Source organism: Neltuma alba, unplaced genomic scaffold (assembly GCF_004799145.2).
Source record: "Neltuma alba isolate B1F8T4 unplaced genomic scaffold, ASM479914v2 tig00012221_pilon, whole genome shotgun sequence".
NCBI classification, from domain to species: Eukaryota; Viridiplantae; Streptophyta; class Magnoliopsida; order Fabales; family Fabaceae; genus Neltuma; species Neltuma alba.
In genome coordinates, this window is record NW_021636754.1 from 369,096 (window position 1) to 390,378 (window position 21,283).

At 33.9% G+C, this 21,283-nt stretch overlaps 1 long non-coding RNA gene across 1 annotated transcript; it reads left to right on the forward strand.

Moving 5' to 3' along the window:
* The first annotated feature begins 458 nt into the window (after positions 1–458).
* Positions 459–10,585, forward strand: LOC114725059 (uncharacterized). Its single transcript, XR_003738381.1, has 3 exons — positions 459–530; positions 1,349–1,355; positions 10,575–10,585. It is a non-coding gene; the product is annotated as an uncharacterized LOC114725059 (long non-coding RNA).
* Positions 10,586–21,283: the final 10,698 nt, after the last annotated feature.

Consider the following 21,283-nt stretch of genomic DNA (forward strand, 5'->3'; position numbering starts at 1 on the left):
GCACACGATGGACAAGAGGAAAATATCATCCACTTTGTTGACTCAAAACATGAAGCCTAAGAAGCAAAGAATTGATGATAGCAATCTCCCAAATAACAATAATATTAATGATTTCTGGCAATTTATTCCAAGTGGATTTAAGTTTCTACCTTCAGAACAAGAGTTGATTATGGCTTATCTGAGGAAGAAAGTTATGGATGAACCATTAGAACGTAATCTAATCGTCGAAGTTGAAATCTATAAGTACAATCCTGAACAACTATCTAGTAAGTTTCTTGACCTTTTTTTATGATTAAATATAATATTTCATTATATTTTAATAAAGTGTGTTGTTTTTAATTAATTATTCTTATGTATCTGTTTGTTAAAGGAAAGAGGGAGCCATCCTAATGTGTTTGTGTTTGGATAGAAACCAAACCATGGTTTCAGAAGTGCTTTTACGGATTACGAAGTAAATATGTGGAGGAGATTATCTCGTTTTGCGGAAAAGTGCTTCTGAAACCACGGTTTGGAGATACCCAAACAGGCTAGTATATGTGCATACTTGATGAGTTTTCTTGAAATACATCTCTAGTTGAATCCTATTTTTTTCACAAATAAATTTTTAAATCATGAAGGAAATTTTAAATAACTTTCTTAAACGTTATGGTATTTGTAAATATCTCATTCATAAGCAGTTTTATTTATTACTCCTGTGATTTTAATATAAGACCTATTTAATTAATTTGGTTAGATTAAAAAAGTTAAGTAAATTAGTTAATTATAATAACTATGACATGTTTTTCCTAAAACATCATAATCATCTTCCTCTTCTACCTGATTAAGAATGTTCAACTTGTCTCGTTCCGATCCCAATCAATTGAGGATGGGATGGGATGGGATGGGGGAAAAAATTTCAGAACGAGACGAGTACAGAATGGGACAAAACAGTGACCGGGTTCTCCCATCCCATCTCAGAGTTTTATTTAAAAAATCATTTATTAATAATTTTTATTAGATTATTCAATTCTTTTTTTTAAGAATAATTATTTTTATAGTAATTTTCAGCTATTAAGTTATAATATTATCTCAATAAAATCTTCTTCTTCAATAAAATAATTTATAAAGCTATTATATAATATTTCTTTTATAGTATTTCTTTTTTTACAGTATTGTTTTTACACATTTTTTAATTACACAATTGGGTTTTTCATGTAATATTTTTTTTAGTGTTTTTATCAACAGAAAACCAATAAAAAATAATTATTACGATATAAAAAAAGATTCAAGACCAAATTACATTGGCTCGTTAATAAAAAAAATGGGATGGGACACGAGATGAAATTCCCATCCCGTCTCGTCCCATGAGTAAGCTTGTAGATGATTATAGTTGAGTAATTATCAATAGGAGTAATTTAAAATAATTTATAAATATGAAAAATATGTTTTACAATCAACTTAACAATTAGATCCTATATTACGAATCGAATGAGTACTTATTTGTGTATATGCTAAAAATTTACGGGACTTGTATGCATATAACTTAAAATTTGAGAGGGTCATATACACACAAAAATATAATTGAAAAGGGTATATAATCGATGGTTGACATTTATTTAGAGAAAACCATTTTACAGATACCCATAATTTTTCTCAATTTATAATTTAGTATCTCTTTGTTTTTTCTCTTTTAATTAAATATTTTAGTTTTGCTCAGTTAGTATCGTTATTTTTTATAATTTTATTGTTTGTGCTGTTAACAGCTCAATACTAACTTAGAACCTGAGAGGGTTATATACACAATAAATTGTTGGTATATGGTTCAAAATTTATGAAAATTTTATATAATTTAGCCTTTATAGCTTTAAAATAATTATAAAGAACTTGCTAATTCAAATTCATAGTATTTCATAGTTAATTATAACATATTAGTTCTTACCTTTTTTTTGGAAGAATAATAATCCATCAAATGAATAAACTAATATGGTTTTAATTGTATATTAATTGAAAACACAGGAAAATATAGGAGTTATGGAGAAAATGAGTGGTATTTTTTCTCCCCAAGAGATAGAAAATATCCAAATGGAAATAGGCCAAAACGATCAACAGAAGATGGTTATTGGAAAGCATCAGGAAAATGTCAGTCCATTTATTTAGATGACGGATGCACATTAATTGGAAAATGGAGAAGTTTGGTTTACTATGAAGGGAATCATCAACGGAGTAAGAAGACCAATTGGATCATGCGCGAGTATTATTTGGATGGCACAACCCATGCAAGAACAAGTTCCTTAGATATGAAGGTTAGTAACATATAATTTTGATTTTGCAATCTTTTTAGTGTTTTAAAATTAGAGCTAAGAGTATTTTTGCCTCGGAAATATTTTCAAAAAAGATGTCGGGTATCAAAAAACTTTTTGACTTAATGTAAATATTATAGAAAAAAAAAGAAACAGTGTTGTCCCTGCCGATAAAAATTATTAATAGTTAATGTTAGTTTTTTTTTTTTTAATTATTAGGGTGACATTGCTAACACTACCACAAAAAATGCTGTTTATATATGTTTTGGAGGCTTTTTATAATCTTTTTTCATCTATTTACTGTTGAGTAAAAAAATTTCTGAATAGTCATATTTCATTGGCAAATATTTTTAAGGCTAAAATAACCCTCATTAGTACTCTAAATAGCATATTTTATTTTTTTCCCTAAAAATGATATTGTTGTATACTTTTGTTCCCCTTCCTTTTGCAGTTAGATGATTGGGTTTTGTGTAAGATTTACAAGAACAATAAGAACTACATGAAGAGCTCAACTAAGGAGCAAACATATTCAGAACCACTAAGAACAGAACCAGCTCAAATGATTTGTTCTTCAAAAATGTTGCCTCAATCTCAACCTCAGCAACCTCAACATGAAAGTAATAAAATGGACCCAGTTCAATTGAATCCTCATTCATCACCAGGAATCTCTCAAGAATCATCAAATCCTTCATATCTTAATGAAATCAACAATGAAACGTCAAGTTTTGATGATGATATTTGGAATTCAATAGATTTTGACAATTTGGATGCAAAACACAATGATTATATGATCCCAGACACGATTTCTTATGAAGACGACACAACTGCATCAGTAAAACCAAAGTCAGAAATGGAGTCTTCAAGATTGCTGTTGGCAGAACCATCAAATGATCTCTACATGATGGGGGGCATTAATAATTTTTTTCCTATATATATGTAGGAGAATAAGAAATTTTTTTTATAAAATTGATGGTTTAGTTTTGTCATATATAAAATATATGTGAACTTCTCTATATGTTTCAAGGGATGACTGAAGTGTAAGAAAATATTTTGTAGAGGCAAATATGATATGGTTTGGGTGAGATAAGTGTTTTATGTGTTAAGTAAGTGCCTTCAATTATATGAGAAAAAGGAAATCAAAATAATTGATATGTTTATTTTAATTTTAAACATATGTAATAAGTAGTAGCGCCCTTTAATCTCAACCAATAATTCAATACTAGTCTTGAATGCTAAAACTAAAAAAACAAAAATTGATATAAATATAATCACTATTTTGAATTTATAAATTTATAGTTGGTCTAATTGAATGGGTCAATTAACAAATTAATACAAATTTTAATTCTAACTTTATTTTTATCAAGGTAATTACTAAATTTTGACCAAAAACCTTGTTAATTCAAATAGATTTGAAAATTTCACCAGCAGTTTCGGTCACGACCACCACTGTAACTGCCTTTTATCATTACCGCCATCCCAACCATCATTAATAACCATCATCATCAGCCATTATCACGATCATCAATAGCTACTAGCTCACCATCATTGCTAGGGATTACCTCCGTCGTCACTTACGACCACTATTATTATAATATTAAAATTAAAATTTCTTTCTCTAAAACTGAATATAACACAACAATTTTAAATGAACTAGTATATGCTTCTCGCGATTAATGAAACCATGAAGATAAACGTCCCTTCAAATGGCTTAAATAATGTTTGGATAGAAACTAAACTATGATTTTAAAAAAAAATTTTGTGATATACAAAGTAAATATGTAAAAAAATTGTCTCGTGTTATGAAAAAAATGCTTTTTAAAAGCACTTTTACATCTTCTTAGGGTATGTTTGGATTGACGTTGGGTAAAATTGACTTATGAGAAAACTGACTTTTGTAACTGAAGTTAGAGTAAAAGTCAGTTAGTGTAATGTGATTTATGTTTGGATAGGTGCTTTTAAAAAGTCAGTTGAAAAAGTTGAAAGTTGTTTGGATGATTAATATAAAAGTTAGTTTAGTTGTAAAATGACTAAAAAGGGTATACATTTTATTAAATAGTAGTGTTAGATATTATATATTTTTAATATAATAATAATTTTAAAAATGCCTAAAATTATTATAATAAAATAAAAATGGGTTGTGAGCAATAATTGTTTCATCCTCCATAATCAAACCTCCTAGGTACTGATCACTTGCTTTTCTTTGAAGGAATCCACATAGCAAGAAACAAAATACTTTATAAATAGCCCCATCAAGTCGATGATTTTCAATTCGAATGCTGATGCAGAGGAATAGCGATATTCTATTGCCCAAAGATCTAAATCATCTTGGACCTCCTATACATGGCCTGATTGGCGAGTGCGTAGAGATATAGGCAAACTGCAACCCGCCAAGCCCCTAACAAGAAGAATGGTAATATGACAAAGTGGAGTTGAGCGCTCAGCTAAGGCAGGGAGACACCGGCAAAATTGAGGGAGGGAGAGTGCGATCTACAGGAGAGACTGACGGAGAGAGAAGAGCTGGCGACACTGAGGGAGGCAACGAGCGATCTATAAGGGAGACTATTAGAGGGAGCGAGCGAGCGATCTGCAGGTGAGACTGAGGGAAGGAGAAGAGCCAGCGAGTCTCAAGGAGGCAGTGAGCAATCTGCAGGCCACTTGAGGGAGGGAGAAGAGCAGCTGAGACTAATGCTCTGCTTGGATTGAGTGAAAATAGGAGAGGAAGGAAAAGTGGAGTGGAAAATGGGAGAGGAATGAACTTTTCCCCTGCTTGGATGGGAAAGAAAATAGGAGAGGAAAGAAAAGTGGGAGGAAAAATGTGGTGGGCCCCATGTCCTATTTTCCTCTCAAAATTTCTCTCCACAAGTGGAGAGATTTTCACCATTTCAGATCATTCCCTCACTACCCTCTCCCGCCAAACATTATCACTTGAAGGAATAACGAGATGGGCATTATGCTAATAGGTATTATACTAATGAGTTCGTTATCATTTTATTAAAATATTACATAATATATAAGTTATTTATTTCATTTTATTTTAATTAAGTTCAAAAATTATTTCCTTTTTATTTTTACATAAAAAATAATTTTTTTACTAAATTATTTGGTTTCCTTGCCAATTAATTATAATAAGGACATTTTAGTCATCCTTATATTTTTACATTTTCTTTCCTCTCTGTTTTCTCTCACTCATCCAAGCAGGAAGTAAGTGAGGGAGCGAGAGAGAAAACTGACAGTGGAGGAAAATGGTGGAGGGCAAATATGACAAGTAGAATTTTGAATGAGCATTTAATGCTCTGTTAACGGTATATCACCTTTTGAAACGCTCAAAAGCTACAGATCTGAGCGTTCCAACATACCAGTGATTAGGTCCAAAAGTCAGTTGGCTTTTTAGTTCATCCAAACAACCGATTGAATCCCCAAAAGCTCCAAACCTTCATTTCACGCTTTCCTAGATGCTTTTATCCTCCCAAACGGAAATCCAAACATGCTCTTAAACACTTCCTTAATAGAATGAGAAATGATTTTTTTCCTATTAAATATGGTTTATGAACAGTAAAATATGTCTAGAGCTGATGATAAGCTATTTATTGAGGTGGCTTGCTGGAACAATTATTGATGATGTACCACTCTGTTCCTTATTATAGGTTACTGGTATCCCAAAAGTTTGTTTCAAAATATAAGTCAATTGTAGTATAATTAATAATTTTTTCCCCAATTTTACCCCTATTAATTTAATAAAAAATTTATTAATTTAAGTTTGAAACAATGGCTCCTCAAAACATGTTCTTCTCCATCTCTCTCTCTACACTTTTCATTTCCTATACAGTCCATCCCCTCCCTCTCCCTCTCTCTCTCTCTCTCTCTCACAACTTTTAATAAGGATAAATGTGAAAAAAAAACTGGTTAATTTAATGTATTTCTTGATTTGCGGGTTTGGGATGCAAGTGACTTATATTGAAGAAAGGAGTGGTATAGATCAATTTGCTACATAAGAGAGCTGAGTGCAGTAATAAGACCAGCCAAGAGAAAAGGAATTTGCTGTAGCCTTAATCGAAAACTGAAGATCTTCAAGCTAGAGTTTTGAACTTGATCACTCCATTAAATAGTTGTTAATTACCCATGTGCAAATAGGATTACGGTGACAGTCCAAAACTACTAATAACAATGCTTTTTCCTTTTTTTTACAAATAACATTAAACTCCATCACGTCGATCAAAAAATTAGTTAAAAACAATAAATAAGTAAAAATTGGGAGTTATTTCTCTAAAATATGCTTTTTCATGAGATACAGTGAGATTATAGGGGAAAAAATAAGAAAATTATTATAATAAAAAGAAGGCTAAGGTATACATTTGGTTTTTTAATTTTATGTAAAATTTCAGTTTGGTCCCTTAATTTTAAAAAGTATACTTTTAGTCATTTAACCCCAAAATTATTAGTCTTAGATGATAATTTTTTGTAACAATTATAGTTACTTTAAATATTAAACTTAATGTGTTAGTATTTAGTAATGTTTTATCAGCATTCAAGAGTTTAATATCATCATTTTTTATTAACAATTTTAAGGTTAGAGGACTAAAAATTTATTTTTTAAAGTTCAGAGACTAAAATGAAATCTTGTGTAAAGTTAAAGGACTATAAGTATATTTTAGCCTAAAAAAAATTATGAAAGAAAAATAATATAGATGGAGAGAGATGATATTTTTGGAAAATGGGAAGGTATTAAAATGAGTAATTAATGGGAGCAAAATAGAAAATTTGTTAGAAAAATTTAAGACAACTTGTAAATAATACTTATATTTAGGAACAAGAGGATGATAGTAGTTATTATTTATTTTTTTTAAAAAAAACGAAAGGAGTACGGTTTAAGAGTGAATTAAACATATGGAGTATTGAAAACATGAGATGCCCTTCTTTCTTGTTTCTTGACTGAAATTGACAAATTGTAGATGGTCCATTTTACTTCTGAGAATTTGACAGGCCAAAGGAAAGGAAAGATCTCTCACATCATCTTCTCTCATGTAATATATGACCTATTTCAGTACCGCATATTATATATATTTATATAGAGAGAGAGAGAGAGAGAGATTGGTAAGTAATGTCATCTACGAGAATCCAAAATTTTGTTAGCTGAAGGCATATCAGAGGGAATTATATGAGAAAAATGACACAAAAATAATACTTAAACTTGAAAATCTTAAAATGGTCACTTAAATAAGCAAAATCCTAATTTAAGCATAAATAACCAACTTGGGATTTACAAATTTACTGAAATAACCATATTACCTTTTTTATTATTATTGTTTTAAAAAAAGCCAAATATCCTCACTAGCCAGCTGATCGCTGGAGGTCTGGTGCCTGCAGTGACCGCCATCATTGGAGCTCTGGCGGCTGATCAATAATTGGTAGCTGGAGCTCCAACCCTCGGCAACTTTTTTTTTTTGAAAATTTTTACAACTTCAGTAACACGGTTAACAAGTTTTATAATACTATTAACAAGTTTAGTATATTAATTAACCACAGGTTTTTCAAGAAATTCAAAAAGTAGCATTTTTACAACTTCAAAAATGCCATTAACAAGTTCCATAACTTTATTAACAAGTTCGGTATAACATTTAACAACAAATTTTTTGAAAAATTCAAAAAGTGATATTTTTACAACTTCAGTAATGTGGTTAACAAGTTATGTAACGATATTAACAACTCTTATAAATGTTGATGTTTTTAATATTAGCTCCCTATGAAGGTTGTGCAACAAAATTTTCCCACTTACTAGGCAGCTATTATGGCTATGAGAGTTGTTCATTTCATTACATGACTTGTTAACCGAGTTACTGAAATTGTAAAAATGCCACCTTTTAATTCTCTAGAAAACTTGTTGGTAAATACTATACCGAACTTGTTAATAGAGTTACGGAACTTATTAATGACATCATTGAAGTTATAGGAATGTTACCTTTTGAATTTCTTAGATAATTTGTTATTAACTGCTATACTGAACTTATAAGTAGTGTTAAAAAACTTATTAATTGTATTACTAAAATTGTAAAAATTTTCAAAAAAATAGTTGTTGGCTGTCGAAGCTTTGGTGACAAGGGCTACCTGAGTTCCAACGACTGGCCAGACAATGAGAGTATTTGGTTTTTTTAAAAAAAATAAAAAAAAAATAAAGGACAATATGGTTACTTCAATAAATTTACAAATCCCAAATTGGTCATTTATACCTAAATTGGGATTTTACTTATTCAAGTGACCATTTTGGGATTTTCAAGTTTAAATGTCATTTTTGTGTTTTTTTCCCAGTTATATGCGCATCTTAATTAGGCCATTATCGTGTTGGGATTATTCAAATCTAATTCATATGTTGGATTTGAAATATTTGTAAAGGATTTTTTTTTTTAAAAAAACATTCAATCAAATTATTGGGTTGGATTTTTTTGATTAACCATCTATTTAAAAATTTAGTTATTGATAAGGCATATTGGCGTTTTAGGATGATGTAGCCAACAATAAGGGGTATAGATGAGTAAAGTTGGGGAGAAGGAAAAGAAAAAGAAAGGAGAGGAGGAGGAAAGAGACGGAGGAAGAAAGGGAGAGGAAGAGAAGAAAAATAGGTCATTTTTGTTATAAATAAAGAAGAAATATAAAGAAGAATTATACAGAAAAAGAGATAATCAACAAGAGAGAGCACTTCTCATTCCATTCAAGTGTGCGCAATATATTATACATGGTTTCTATTTATAGGCACAGCTTTATACTTTCGATAGAATCTACATATTATATAATAATATGAGATAATTGTGGTATATAGAGATAATAGGAGATATTAGAGATTATAAGAGATATAAGAGATAATGGGAGATATATGGACATCCATAAAGATATTATTATATTCATAACACTTTCCCTTGGATGTCCAACATATATGAATGTGCCTTGTTAAAAAACTTCAACTAGGAAAAACTCTATGGGATAAAAACCTAGCGAAAGAAAAAGATTACATCATTCATTGATACACTATGCAATGCTGCCTTATTAAAAACCTTGTTAGGAAAACCCAGTGGGACAAAACCATAGACAAGAAAAAAGAATACAGCGTTTATCATCAGTTGACATCTTTGAGCCTGCAAAATCTAATATCACGAACAAACCTTCCAAATATTGTAATGAGATAAAAACATCAAACATGAATTTCATAATCTTCTGAAAATTATGAGACGAATAGTTCTTTTATGATTTACCCACATGTGGATCATACTATGATGTCTTGACATGAGGATCAAACAAAAATACTTTATCTATATAGCCATCAAGATTAGTCTTGGGTACCTTCAAATAAAATAATATTACCTCCATGACACCCTTAAAGTAATGAGGAATATTTTTAATTACATTCCAATATTTCATGTTGATAAAAAACTATGTTAGATTTTTGGGCTTGGATCCGCCCTTGATGGGCCGGATTATTTGACCCGGTATAAAGAGAATATATCAGTCAAATATCCAAGCGATATCATGATATGTTTGACTTGGTCAAACATCCTGAATCATATCCAATCGGTTACGATATAAATCTAATTAATTTATATTAAATTAATTAATTTATATTGTATAGATTAAATATATATTAAGTATATATATTTAGAATTAATTAAGATTGATTCTGGATTTGAATTCAAAATATCATGATATTATGAGATAAGGATATATTATATCTTATCTCAGATTTTATCTGATGGGCTCAGTGGATATTTTTATGCTACCCAAAATATCCCTGACAAAAGCTATAAATAGAGGCTTCCCCCCATCAGTTCAAATCACTCCAGTAGTAGAGCTTTCCTACTATCTCTCTCTCTCTCTTAATTTTCTTTCTTGCAAAAGTGGTGCTCTGCTGTGCACTTAAAAGCTCAGACTTTTATAGTCTAGCTTAAGCGTGAGCTAAGGAGATCCGACCGACCCGACCCGAGATCCGACCCGGTATGTTTTCGATCCATTCTCCAATTTTTCTAACATTGGCATCAGAGCCGAGATGTTCTTGAGGCTCTCAATATATGTGTGCATATATATATTACACGCTCATTTTTTCCGCTGCACGTGAATATGCCGTATGCCATTCGAACTGAATATGCTTGTGTTTTAAACTCAAATACACACTCCGTTTATATAAGTGAAGTTCGAAAACATTACTGTTACTTCCGTAAGATTTAAAAACGTGATCGAAGTCTACTTTCTGAAGCTTCCAACGTCGGCCGTTCGAACCTTTTTTTGGGTCTTTAAAATTGATGTTTTTTAAAGAAAATAAACCCATAGAGTTGTAGAGCACGAAAATACGAGTCCATAGACACCTAAAATGCATAAAACGGAGCTCGGAGGAGGAAGATACGGCGGTTCGAAAATGGCGGGTCGCGACGGACCCGCCGGAGCTCCAGCCGGATCTGGGGCGACCCGGCTGGAGGTCAGGGACGACCTGACCAGCCCAAAACGGCGTCGTTTTGGGCTGGCCAGGACGCAGCGTTTCACTTTAAGTGAAACGCTGCGTTTCGGGTCCGTGGACCCGGATCCCCCTGGAAGTCGGGTCGGTAGACCGACCCGACCGAATTTTTTTTTTTAAAAAAAAAAAAAATTTTTTTCTGAAATTTTTTTTGGACGCGCCATGTGGGCGCGTGGGGTCCACCTAGGGACCCTTTGGTCATAAAAAGCACATATATAGACTCCTTGAGACGTGAGGAATCAAATAGGACAGGTCAGGTGACGGCGAGAGGCCGGAAAGGCGGCGCGTGTATGACACGCGCCGGTCCCGAGAGTGGGCGATCCTAGCTCTTTAAAAAAAAAAAAAAATTTTGCTTGTTGGGGCGCGTGAGGGCGCGTGAGGGACTATTTTTGAGCCCTGTTTGACCTGAAATATTTCTAAAATCATGAGCTATGAATTAATATATTATGTGCTGATTTTTTATGACTTTTTGGGTATGAAAAATAGCAAATAAATGTTTTGAATATTTATTTTTATATTTTTCTTAACTTGTTCTTTTTGGGTTTAGGAAATGGCCAACTCAAACTCAAATTCTAACTCCTCTTTTGGAAAATATCCAACTTATTCTCCACTTTCTGATGCTCCGAAATCTTCAAATAATTATGCTGCCGAAAGTACAAATAAAAGAAAAGCGCCTCAATCACAAGTAAACTCTAATGTACCTGAGGGGAGCAGTGGTAAAAGGAAATGTGTTCCTGACCAACAAGAGGAAGAAGTCTGCAGACCCAAGGACATAAATTTAATAGAAAAGATAGCAGAAAAGCATGCTGATGAATACAAGCATCAAAAGTGCCTATTTTCAAAATTGAATTATTATGCTAAACAAATTGTCAATGAGCAAGACGCACTCTTTTTCTCAAATATTGCAATCCAGTACAGAGAGGAACTGGCAAGGAGGGGACACATATTTAGTGAAGCATTTTTTAAACAATGTCTCTGTAGATGCTGGAAAGGTGTTAAAGAGAGTTTGAGAGAACCAATGATAAAATATATCATGAACGAATGAGTTTTTGTTCACATTTATATTTCTTTTCATTTAATGTTTACTCTTGAGACTTCATTTTTGGAATTATCCAATTTTTTGTAAACATTCATGCTTCAATAAATAAAGTTTTTTTTATTTTCAAATGCTTTATTTGAGTGGGAGTTTCATGAGGAAAACTCCAAATTGGGGATATGTTCAAGGAAAGTCAAAGGTAAGAAAGGTAAGAGACTAACCAGGAGTAATGGGATGGGAGCCAACCTAGTTGTCTCCTGATCATGAAAATGGTGAGACTCTTACCCAGGCGACCTATGACCTACTTGAATAAAAGTGTATATATTGCATACCATACTAAAATGCATTGTTGTCTATGTGATAGCACGATGTCTCAAAGAGGAATCAAGTCCATTATAGCTGACCTCGTAGGAGGTGACAAGCTGAACGGAGACAATTACAGCATGTGGCGTCGTAAGATATCGTATGTCCTCGAAGAACAAGAAGTCACTGATGTGTTGACTACTTTTCTTCCAGAGCCTGAGGCAAATGCATCGCGAAGGGACCAGGACGGCTACGCGGCCTGGAAAAGAAGGGACACTATCGCCAGAATAACCATGCTAAGTGCCATGACTGACGATGTGTTGGTGCAATTCGAAACACACCCTTCAGCCTCTGCCATGTGGGCAGCACTGAAATCCGAATTTGACGGTACCTCTGCTGCGAGGCTTAGGAGACTCACCGTCAAACTTGATAATTTCAAGCTGGGTCCTAACACTCCCATAAGGCATCACCTAAGGGCAATGCAGAACTTAATAGGGAGCTTAAGGAAGCCGGAGGCGCTTTATCTGATGAGCAACAGATTCAAGCTGTCATGAGATCTCTCCCAGCAAGTTGGGATACCATGAAGCACACCATTACTCATAATGAGAGTATAAAAACCTTTGCTGATGTAGCTCGCCACCTCCAACTGGAGGATGATCGGATGGAAACTGTGAAGCCTGTCAGTAAGGCATATTTAACTGAAGGAAAGGGAGGGACAACCTCCCAAAACCAGTCCAAGAGAAGCAAAGGCTCTCAAAATAAGAAAGGCGGCCCTAAAGTGAAGAAGGGAAAGAGTCCTTCAAGAAAGGCAAGAAACCTGCAAAGAAGCGGAACATAGCAACCATCAAATGCTATGCTTGCCAACAAAAGGGACATTATGCCAAGGACTGCCCTGAGCAGAAAAAGGTATTGGATTCAGATTCAATACATTTCTCTTATGTTTCTAGCACTGCGTTTATTGCTGAAACTAATCCTGTTTGGGTTATAGACTCAGGGGCCACAGACCACGTGAGCAAGGATCGTGGGAACTTCACAGAATTTCGTCGGTTACCAGCAAGAAGCAGATGGCTTTATGTTGGGAACAACGCGAGAGTAGAAGTCAAAGGGATCGGTACTTGTGAGCTGACCCTGCATGGAGGAAAGACCCTAGTCCTGCAAAATGTCCTCTACGCTCCGGAAATCCGACGAAATCTTGTGTCTGTTATTTCCTTAGTTAGATTTCATTTCAATGTCTTTTTTCATGATTTCACAGTAGACATTTCGTATGGGACCAATTTTTCAGTTTCTGGTTATGTTTCGGATGGTTTCTTTGTTTTAGAAAATTTCAATGATAATTTTTCTAGTTCTTGCTATGCGCTTTCTTCCGATGTCAATTACGATATATGGCACGCTAGATTAGGACATATTGGTCAAGAACGCATGACCAAACTAGCAAAAGAGGGTTTGCTAGGAAACGTGTCCAAAAAGGAAATGTCTCTGTGTGAACATTGCCTTGCTGGCAAGAGTACAAGGAAGCCTTTCGGAAAGGCAACCAGGGCTAACCAACCTCTTGAATGGTACACTCTGATATTTGCGGACCAATGAGTGTTAGGGCACGTCACGGAGCATGGTATTTTATTACCTTCATCGATGATTCTTCCCGATATGGCTATACTTACCTGATTTCCCACAAATCTGAGGCATTAGAGTGCTTTAGAAAATATCTCAATCTAGTGGAAAATCAGCTAGGTTCAAGAATCAAAGCCTTAAGAACTGACCGAGGCCGAGAATACCTCTCTGATCAGTTCAAGGAGCTCTGTGAAGAAAGGGGCATTGTTAGGCAACTAACAATCCCTGGCACTCCTCAACAGAACGGAGTTGCTGAAAGGAGAAATAGAACTCTCCTCGATATGGTTAGATCAATGATGGCACAAGCTGAGCTTCCAACCTCATATTGGGGAGATGCTCTTTTAACCGCCACATTCATACTTAACCGAGTGCCTTCTAAATCAGTCACAACAACCCCTTATGAATCATGGACAAACCGCAAACCGGATCTAAGCATCCTAAGACCATGGGGGTCAGCGGCCTATATTCGTGATTCTTCCCATAAATATGACAAGCTAGAACCAAGGGGCAAAAAGTGTATCTTCATAAGATACTCTGAGAACTCTAAGGGGTATGTCTTCATTGGTGAAAATGATGACGGCTCAGTGACTGAGATAGAGTCAAGGGACGCAACATTCATAGAAACCGAATATCCTAGCAGAGGGAGTATTGATCGAACAAGCCGTCTTTATGAGGATGATGGCAATGAGGTACAACAAAGTGTTCCTCAGTCTACTGATCCGAGTGGGAGGGTTGAACCATTTTCACAACAAGGTTTAACCCAGTCACAGGAAGTAAGTCCTGCACACAACCCCACTTAGGAGAAGTAACAGAGACAAAACCCTAAGAGACGCTTCTCAATTGAAGGAGCAACCTTCATCGTTAGTCCAGAGCACGATGAAGAAGACCCCGTAAGTGTTAAAGAAGCACTAACAGGACCTGCTAAGGAAAAATGGCAGAAGGCCTTACAAGAGGAAATGGATTCCATGGAATCCAACCAAGTATGGGAATTAGTTGATCTACCACCTGGCCGAAAGGCAATTGGGAGCAAGTGGGTTCTCAAGTACAAACGTAAGGCTGATGGATCAATTGATAAACCCAAAGCAAGGTTAGTTGCCAAAGGGTATACACAACGGGAAGGAGTGGATTACGCAGACACCTTCTCACCTGTTGTACGTTTCAACTCGATACGACTGATACTGGCTTTAGTAGCAAGTTTAGACTTAGAGTTACATCAGATGGATGTAAAAACCGCCTTCTTGAATGGAGAACTAGATGAGGAAATCTATATGGAACAGCCTGAGGGCTTCATACAGAAAGGGAACGAACAAAAGGTTTGTAAACTATTGAGATCCATTTATGGACTCAAGCAATCATCTAGGCAGTGGTACTTAAGGTTCCACAAAGCTATAAGCTCCTATGACTTTGAAATGATCGAGGAAGATCACTGTGTTTATATCAAGCGGTTTGGAGACAACTTTGTCATTCTATCCCTCTATGTTGATGACATACTACTGGCTGGTACCAATCTTAAACTAATAAAGATGATCAAAGAGTGGTTATCCTTGAACTTCGAGATGAAAGACATGGGCGAAGCAGAATATATCTTAGGCGTTAAGATAAGAAGAGATCGTTCTAGAAAATTGCTGTCATTGTCACAAAAGGCATACATAGCAAAGATTCTTGAGCGTTTCAATATGAGAGACTGCAAGCCTATGGATACCCCTGTGGTTAAGGGACATAACCTAAGTGAGGAAATGCGCCCTACAAAACAATGCGATATAGAACGCATGAAGAGAGTCCCATACTCAAGTGCCGTTGGCAGCCTAATGTACGCCATGTTGTGTACCAGGCCAGACATATGCTTCGCAGTCGGACTTGTGAGTCGATTCCAATCCAATCCAGGAGTCAAACACTGGGAAGCTGTAAAGAGGATTATGAGATATCTAAAAGGAACCATGGACTATGAGCTATGCTATCAAGGAAATGGCCTTCGTGCGGAGGGTTATTCCGATGCTGATTGGGCAGGAGACCTGGACGAGCGACACTCGACGTCAGGCTATGCTTTCCTACTGAATAACGGAGCAATCTCCTGGAGCAGCAAGAAACAAACGTGTGTGTCTCTTTCATCCATGGAAGCAGAATATGTAGCCTGTTCTGCAGCTGTCCAAGAAGCTGTGTGGCTCAAAAGATTCTTAGTACGATTGGGAATCCATGGTGGGAGTGAGGGACCAACTCTGATTCACTGCGATAGTCAAGCAGCAATAGCCTATGCAAAGGACCCTAAGTACCACAATCGTACTAAGCATATAGACATAAAGTATCACTTTGTAAGGGATATGATCGCTAAGAAACAAGTGACAGTTCAATACTTGTCCACTCATAAGATGTTGGCAGATCCCCTAACCAAGCCTATAGCTAGAGATCCTTTCGTTAAGCATGTAAAGGCCTTGGGCATGCGTAGAGCATGATGTATTGAACTCCTTTTTCTTTTTGATCCTTTTTGTTCAAATACGCAGGCACAAGGCATGTTGTACTGAACCTTTTCCTCTTACTTAGTAATTCAATGCATTTTATCCAGTTCAAAGAAATTTTTCTTGTATATTTGTGTATTTATACATGCATAGGCACAAGGTATGCAATACAATTATGTCGTACAGGTCACAAGGTTGGCTCACTCACACGAGCAACCGCCTCGCTATGTTCTCATGGGATATAGAAGGTTTGACAGCAGATGATCACCATGAGATGGTAGAGAAGAATCACTGCACAAATGTCACCTCAGCTAGACTGAGATGAGACCCATAAAAGTTTGGGCCGAATCATGGATAATGTGTCATCCATGAGACCTGTAGCCAGACAAGGAACTCTTTACTAGTGAGACGTCATATATAGTTGTGATGAAAGAGCTCCTGGTTCAAATGTTGGAGTACATTTGGAACTTAAGTCTGTACGGTGCTATTAAAACCAAAAGCGACATACTCCACTTAGTGGATTGAGCACCGTAACATGCAATTCATACTGCATGAGCTCACTTAAATCCGCAACAAGGGACGTAGATGGAAGATCCCTGATCCATTACGATGTGAGTCCCAGAAAGGAAATAAACCTTTCATAATGCCCTTAAGACTTAGACAACATCACAAGGTTTTGGTTTAGTGGCAGCTACTCTAGCCTAAACCCCATGGTCAAGAATGATGCGATCTAACGGGTCAAGACTGAGAAAGCGACTATGCCAAATCTAAATGATGAATAGTCAGAAGGAAGGTTTATCCTGAAATACACATCTACGTTGGTGTCTGTGACATGTCCCTTGCAGGTTGAACAGAACAACTAAGCAAGTGTGGATACCATACGTATGAAAAAGGCAATCTGAGTAAACAAAATAACTCGAGAGGGATTAGATATGCCACAAGTAAAGTGTATGGATAAAACTAGGGCATTCGAGGCAACAAGCATACAATTTGCAGGTACACCAAGGGTGTTCTTGTGTGCTGGTCCTGCATAAAGGATTCCTAGTGCACAGGCGCCCGAATCGATGACGTCATGCCCACGCGGTCACGGCAGACACCTAGTATGAAGCAATGAAAGATTTAGCTATCGCACGATGGACAGCCCATCAAGTGCGAGTGGGAGATGTTAGATTTTTGGGCTTGGATCCGCCCTTGATGGGCCGGATTATTTGACCGGTATAAAGAGAATATATCAGTCAAATATCCAAGCGATATCATGATATGTTTGACTTGGTCAAACATCCTGAATCATATCCAATCGGTTACGATATAAATCTAATTAATTTATATTAAATTAATTAATTTATATTGTATAGATTAAATATATATTAAGTATATATATTTAGAATTAATTGTGATTGATTCTGGATTTGAATTCAAATATCATGATATTATGAGATAAGGATATATTATATCTTATCTCAGATTTTATCTGATGGGCTCAGTGGATATTTTTATGCTACCCAAAATATCCCTGACAAAAGCTATAAATAGAGGCTTCCCCCCATCAGTTCAAATCACTCCAGTAGTAGAGCTTTCCTACTATCTCTCTCTCTCTCTTAATTTTCTTTCTTGCAAAAGTGGTGCTCTGCTGTGCACTTAAAAGCTCAGACTTTTATAGTCTAGCTTAAGCGTGAGCTAAGGAGATCCGACCGACCCGATCCGAGATCCGACCCGGTATGTTTTCGATCCATTCTCTAAATTTTTCTAACAAACTATATCATGCTAATCAGTAAATGATATATCAAATTTTGTATGGCTAGATATATAAATGCTTCAGTGATACTAAGATATAGTACTTCTGAACCAAATGTTTATTCATTGCCTTCTGAAGGTCTAAATCGATCTTTAGTCCATATCTAAAGATTTTGCAACTACTGAAACATATAATGGATATTGCTTATCCACATAGTGGATGTGACTTATCTATATGCATTCTTCTGAAAGCTTTCATTTCAAATTTTTTCTTTAAGTAATTTACAACTTTTGAAAACTCATCAGGAGTTTTAATACTATCATTATAAATAGTACTGATAACAGACTCATTTTGAATCTTTTTACAAACAGACAAGTTAGAATAAGTTTACATCATTCCTTCAGTTGATATTAACCACGTATGTCTCATATAGAGACTTACTTCAATAGTGTTCTTGAGAACATAATTATGTTTATAGAAACTTAAATCCTTTAAGGATTTTCATACATTATGATCCATATCTATTCATCTATTGGATCGTTTATATTTATACAAGGATTTGAATTCTTATGGGATTCACATATAATTTCACTATATAGCGAATTACTATATTTTCTAGACACATATGAGATATTTTCATATATTATCAAACTGTCAGATTGATAAGATACATAAAAATTTTAATTCACCACAAGATTGTATTTCTCTTTTTTTGTACAAATGCCCATTACACTTCAGGTACTTGGATTAGAGATACACAAATCTCCTGTTATAATGTTGCGTCTTTTCTTTTCTGTTGGCCAACCATTTTTCTATCTATATCTCATAACAAATTTATATATAAGATCCTCATTTGATCATGTGATATTATCAATCAAATTATTGTCGACAATTTTATTCCTTTATCGGTCTCATTTTCTTTTATAACATAATCTATCGAGATCTCTTTATTACTTTCAAACACCTAAACCTCTTCAGGGGTCAAAGAGTTATGTCTTAACATCTTTTGCAATTCATGTTTCCTTAGTATGATCATCATGATCATTTGCTTCTTTTTCTTTTCTTTTGGAACCAATCATAATCTCATGCTTTTAGTATGTTTTTAAGAATATGAGCATTTTTAGCTGGAATATAAGAATTAAGAATTCTCATTTGAGTTAGTAATTGCAACTGGCAGACATTAGTAATGTTTTACAAAAGCAATACTTTATGAATTTCTAGTTCATATTACTATATTTGAGGATCTACATTTGATAATGAAAATACATTTTATGTGTTTTCTTTTCCAACTACATATTTTCTCTCTCTCATATTGGGAACATGTAACATATGTCTCCCAAATCCATATATCTCCTTTAAAAACATTATTTTGTTTCATTTAGAGATAAATAAGAATAAGGAGATTTTTATCTAACAGTGATCCAAACTTACTTTTAATATCTATCTATATGCATTATTGCGGCAGAATAATAGATATTGTACATTCTATGATGAAAAATGCCTGGTTCTTGACCAAAAACCAATTATAATGGGAGAATTCACAATATATTATTGGCTTGATGCATTTATGTGTAAAAATATATAAAATCAATCATCCCAATACTCAAATGGGAATTATGTTCTCATAAACTCTGATCTAGCTATTTATGGAGGCTTTTACTAAGCATATAATCATCAGCAACGAGAGGAACAATCATTAGCAATCTGAATGAGAATCATATTGATTTCATAATCAAGAACTTATGTACTTCATGTAATTATCTAAACATATTTGCAAATTTCATGTTACAAGTTGATCATAAACACCTGTGACCATTTTATAGATGTATCTTTCACTTATAAAGTATTACTTTGGTTTACATGGTGTCTAAATGGGCCCATATATAAAGTTGATGCATTATAAATATGTACGGATCCGATTTGAGCATAGCTAGTGATGTTTTCTTATTTAGTTCTTTTAAGAACAAACAACACATAAAAATTCTTGAATCATATATCATTTTTAAAGAATCTTCCGGTTCTTTAATAAATGATAATGCACATTTTTCATGATATTTTGCATCATTATGATCTGGGATGATATGACCGGTCATGTCAAACTATGAATGCATAAACTTCTAGTTTATTGTAAAATTATTCTCAATTATTGGTAAACTTCTTGTTACCATGTTATATTATTTATTTTTCTCCTTCATATTTTATAAGGAATATGTTATCAATTATGGATTTTATCTCCAGGATAATAAATCATAATATAGCTCTTCTAGAATGTTATTTTTCATCTTTTACACAATGGTAGAAACTTGTGCACTCATAAAAGGTTGAGCGCTACTGACTCTTCTGGAGTTTTTTTCAAAAAGAATATGAGATATAATGAATGACATTAATATTAATAATAACAAATTCCATCCAACATAATTTACACTTGTATTTCAATAATCCCCCCTTAAGTGTGAGTCATATAAATATATTTTTCTTATTTCTATATTTCAAATACAATGAATAGCATATAGTAAGCTAATAACATATTTTTAATTTGGAAATCCAAATACTTTTTGATTCATATATGATAATGGATTTCAATCAAATTGAGTTATCACCTTAAGACCTTTTGATAAACAAATACCCTAATATATATAGTTGTTCAAGAATTAATATATATTGTTTCTTTTCACTATATGATATAGTTTACTCCTTGTTATGCTTTTTCAAAGTATGAAGTATGTATTTTTTTTTTCAAAACATAAAATTCTCTGGAAATTTTGTTATTCAAAAACTTCATGTAATGCTTCAAAACTTTTTCATAAATTTATAAATTCAACAAAAATTTGAAAAGATCTATAAGGATTAAAATCAAACTGTATAGTTATGAAAATTTAAATCATAAGCTTTCAAAGCTATTTATAAGTCATTAGTCTTCAAGACTCTATATAGTAAATATATATTTTAAAAATTATTTGTATCCCTTGATATTTGAACCATAAGCCTTCGGGGCTTTGAAAACATCATAAGTTATTGGTTTCATGTCATACAATAACATGAGTATAATAGCTGCTGGTTATTTAGTAATAGGAAATTATAATATTAATAAATATCAAATTGAATGTCAAGAATATATGAGAATAAGATAAGAATAAAACTTGAATTTCAAATTAATTAAATGTAACATGAAATAAAGAGAAAAGATAAACTCTTTTACCAACACATTCTTCACTATGTAGTCATTAGTTTTTTGGACTACATTATTTATAATTCTAATTGTCATAATTTTTCTTTTATAAACAAATCATAGAATGAGTCAAAACTATATGGTTTTAGGCCATTTAATAAAGAAAATAAAGATATATGGCATCTAGCTCTTTAATTTTAGAATTAAAA